Below are 4,287 nucleotides of genomic sequence, written 5' to 3' on the forward strand. Positions count from 1 at the left end.
TAGCTTTAGAGAATGCGTCTTGTTTTATGCTCTTGGACAATTAATATAAGATTTGTATTTATCTTGAAAATTTAGTATAGCACTGGTAAAATAAACTGGATCTCATCTCAAGATTTTTTGACTAGTTTGAATACTGTAAAAAATTCTGTCCACCGAATTATAAAAAATTATAGAACTTTGGAATATGGGTTAATAGCACAAAATTTTTCTGCCAGTTTAGTTTTTCTTCTTTGATGCTTTAGAACAATGCTGTTGAATTAATTTTGTTAAATATCATCTCCTCTACCCTTTTCTTTCTATTAACAAACATTTACTGAACACCTAGATATAGGTGTTCATATAGAAAATGAGGTGGTTAGAGGAAATTAGACAGTGTAGAAACAGACTTGTGAATAATTAGCTTTATCATTTCAGTTGTGCAGTCGTGTCTGACCCTTTGAGACCCCATGAACTGCAGCACACCAGGCCTCCCTGTCCATCACAAACTCCCGGAGTCCACCCAAACCCATATACATTGAGTTGATGATGCCATCCAACCATCTCATCCTCTGTCATCCCCTTCGCCTCCTGCCCTAAACTTTCCCAGCATCAGGGTCTTTTCCAATGAGTCAGCTCTTCGCATCAGGTGGCGAAAGTATTGGAGTTTCAGCTTCAACATCAGTCCTTTGAATGAACACCCAGGACTGATCTCCTTTAGGATGGACTGGTTGGATCTCCTTGCTGTCCAAGGGACTCTCAAGAGTCTTCTCCAACACCGCAGCTCAAAAGCATCAATTCTTCTGTGCTCAGCTTTCTTTATAGTCCAACTCTTACATCCATACATGACCACTGGAAAAACCATAGCCTTGACTAGATGGACCTTTGTTGGCAAAGTAATGTCTCTGCTTTTTAATATGTTATCTAGGTTGGTCATAACTTTCCTTCCAAGGAGTAAGCGTCTTTTAATTTCATGGCTGCAATCACCATCTGCAGTGATTTTGGAGCCCCCAAAAATAAAGTCTGACACTGTTTCCACTGTTTCTCCATCTATTTCCCATGAGGCGATGGGACCAGATGCCATGATCTTAGTTTTCTGAATGTTGAGCTTTAAGCCAACTTTTTCACTCTCCTCTTTCACTTTCATCAAGAGGCTTTTTAGTTCCTCTTCACTTTCTGGCATAAGGGTGGTGTCATCTGCATATCTGAGGTTATTGATATTTCTCCCGGCAATCTTGATTCCAGCTTGTTCTTCCTCCAGCCCAGCGTTTCTCATGATGTACTCTGCATATAAGTTAAATTAGCTTTATAATCTAACTGTAAAATACTAAGTCTTAAAAGAATGATCTGAAAAAAGTAATATGAGAGTGAAGGCAGTCACCATGTCTTGCCCTCTGTCAGCAGCACACAGTGTCATTCCAGGACCTTGCTTCAGAGGTGTAAGAACTCCTATCCATTAAACTACTTATGTATCTTATAAAAGTGATATGACATTTCAGAGATGAAGTTAGATAAGAACTTGGAATTCTTTAATTTGTTTTATAGACAATGAGGTACTTCTGAATTTTTCTGAGTAGGTAGATAACTTGATCTGGTTTCATTTTATTATGAAATAAAGGGGATGATGAAGGGAAAGATGGTCTTAGGGTATTATAATTAATAAAATGGCAATTAATACAATGGCAATCTTAATGGCAATTTTATAGAATATGAAGTAAATAGTAGAAAATCTTTGTAAATCAAGGTTTGAAGGTTGAAATCACATTTGTATGGAAACATTAGTTTTTCCCTACAGTTATCACAAAGGATACTTTGATCAGGGTAGTTATTAAAATAAAATATTTCTAACTGTGGTGCTGGAGAAGACCCTTGAGAGTCCCTTGGACAGCAAGGAGATCAAACCAGTCAATCTTAAAGGAAATTAATCCTGAATATTCACTGGAAGGATTGATGCTGAAGCTGAAACTCCAATACTTTGTCTGTCTGATATGAGGAGCCTACTCATTGGAAGAAACCCTGATACTGGGAATGATTGAGGGCTGGAGGAGAAGGGGGCAACAGAAGATGAGATGGTTGGATGGCATCATCGACTCAGTAGACATGAGTTTTAGCAAGCTCAGGGAGGTTGTGAAGGACAGGGAAGCCTGACATGCTGCAGTCCATGGGGTCACAAAGAATTGGACACAACTGAGAGACTGAACAACAAAGTTATTAAAATACTTACTAATTAGTGTGATATAGGTCCTGATAATCAGAACAGAGAACTGATCTATTTTGATAAAAATAGACCAAGTCATAAACATGTAATTAACAAGGGTGACCATACTGGTATGTACTGGCTGAATGTCAAACTTCCCCTTGACTCTGATTTTACAGCCATGGATCTCATAATCTAAAGTATTCTACTTGTTAAACACATTTCATAAATCTAGTAAAAATTTTATTTTCCAATTTCTGAATTTAGTATATTTCTCTAAAATCTATTCTTTCAATAGATTTCTATAATTTATATTAGCTTAAGATTAGTATCACAGAACTTAATTGATACAATTTTAACATCTGTCTGTAAAACCTGATTGTTGGTTGGCTTAGTGTCCTTATATCAGACAAACATGTCATTTCTATTTGGTATCTTGAAATATTAAAATATTTACCTAATTTTATAAAATTTCCAGAAGACGGGTGGACTGCTGTCCTCAAGTAATAGTGTTAATTTATTTCATGTACCTTATAGTAACCTGGAGATACTTTAAAACTCAATCTCTCTCTCACATCTCTCTCTGTCTCTCTCTCTCACACACACACACCATAAATGTCTTTATAATTGACCATATTCATTAGTTGCCAAAGTCTCTACAACTCCCTTTTGTATTACACATTTATATTATTTTATCAAACTGAACCTTGGAGGCATATGTGCTTGTCATCCCTGATTTAGATCTTTATAGGGCTTCCCTGGTGGCTCAGATGGTAAAGAATCGCCTGCAATGTGGGAGACTTGGGTTCAATTCCTGGGTTAGGAAGATCCCCTGGAGAAGGGAATGGCTACCCACTCCAGTATTCTGACCTGGAAAATCCCCATGGACAGAAGAGCCTGACGGGCTACAGTCCATGGGGAAGCAAAGAGTCGGACACAACTGAATGACTTTCATTCATTCATTCATTCAGGTCTTTGGAGACATCATTTTGTTCATGTCATTATCCAGTTCCAATTGTAATGAGTCATGCTGTGATAGGGTTTTAAAAATTTCTGAGGTGACTCCATCTCTTAAGCACCGTTAACTCTGAAGATTTACGATTTACATTTGGCAGATTTTGCTTGAGCTGAATTTGCTTTGACTTCCATTTTAAAGACTTTTTGACTCTTTAATATTCTATTGTTGAACTTCCCAATGATTTTGAAAATGACAATTCACTTTTTATACTATCCAAAACTTCTCATTTTGATTTTATTTTGAATCTTCCTTCTATTTATGTCTCCTGCTCCTCCTCTGAAACTAATTTCCTTAAAACCATTTCCCTAACTTCCACCAATAAAAGCATCAGTGAAAGTGAGTAATTCATGTTGTTGCCCTTGGTGCATGTGCATTGGCAGAGACCAACTGGAAATGTTCTTGTGCCTGTTTGGTTTGCCTGTTACTTTCATGCCCTCTCCATTCCTCCCTTGGACCAGTTGCTGATATTGTAACTAAGTCTAGTCTAAGACATGGCCAACTTTGTGCTCTAAATGTGCTTCCCCTCCCATTGCTCTTTGTAGACATGATGGATAATTTTAGTGAGGATGAAGTAGTGGAAGGACAACCAGAGGAATGTTGAATGGTCACAGCCCAAGTGGCAGATATAATGTTTTTTTCATGAACATTAATGAGCCAAGATGTTTGGCGAAAGTACATTACAAAGACTTCGTGAGAGGACATTATGACTGGACCCTGTGGGTCTTGCTTATATTCATGGGGAATCAGTATCCACACATCCTGACCTTTACACTACACTGGCCCATATTAAGTAGGAGAGTGGATGTCAAACTAATGGCAGAATTTGGGGAAATTTTTCTTTTTCCTTTACAAAAAAGGTAGACAGTGTTTTGAACACAACTTGCCATAGAACATGAAAGTGTAAGAGTTCTGGCTGTTTGAAGAGAAAAAAAATATAAATCTATTTATTTGAATGCTAAAAACTAGCCTTCTCTCAAGGGCTTAAAGAAAAAAGCCCTGAGAAATGGGAGTGGACTGCAAGATAGTGTTCGTGTAACAAGTACCTCAAACCACAGAAGTCACATGGGCTCTTTCTGCTTTGCTACTTTTGATTACT

Source organism: Dama dama, chromosome 33, assembly GCF_033118175.1.
Source record: "Dama dama isolate Ldn47 chromosome 33, ASM3311817v1, whole genome shotgun sequence".
NCBI classification, from domain to species: domain Eukaryota; kingdom Metazoa; phylum Chordata; class Mammalia; order Artiodactyla; family Cervidae; genus Dama; species Dama dama.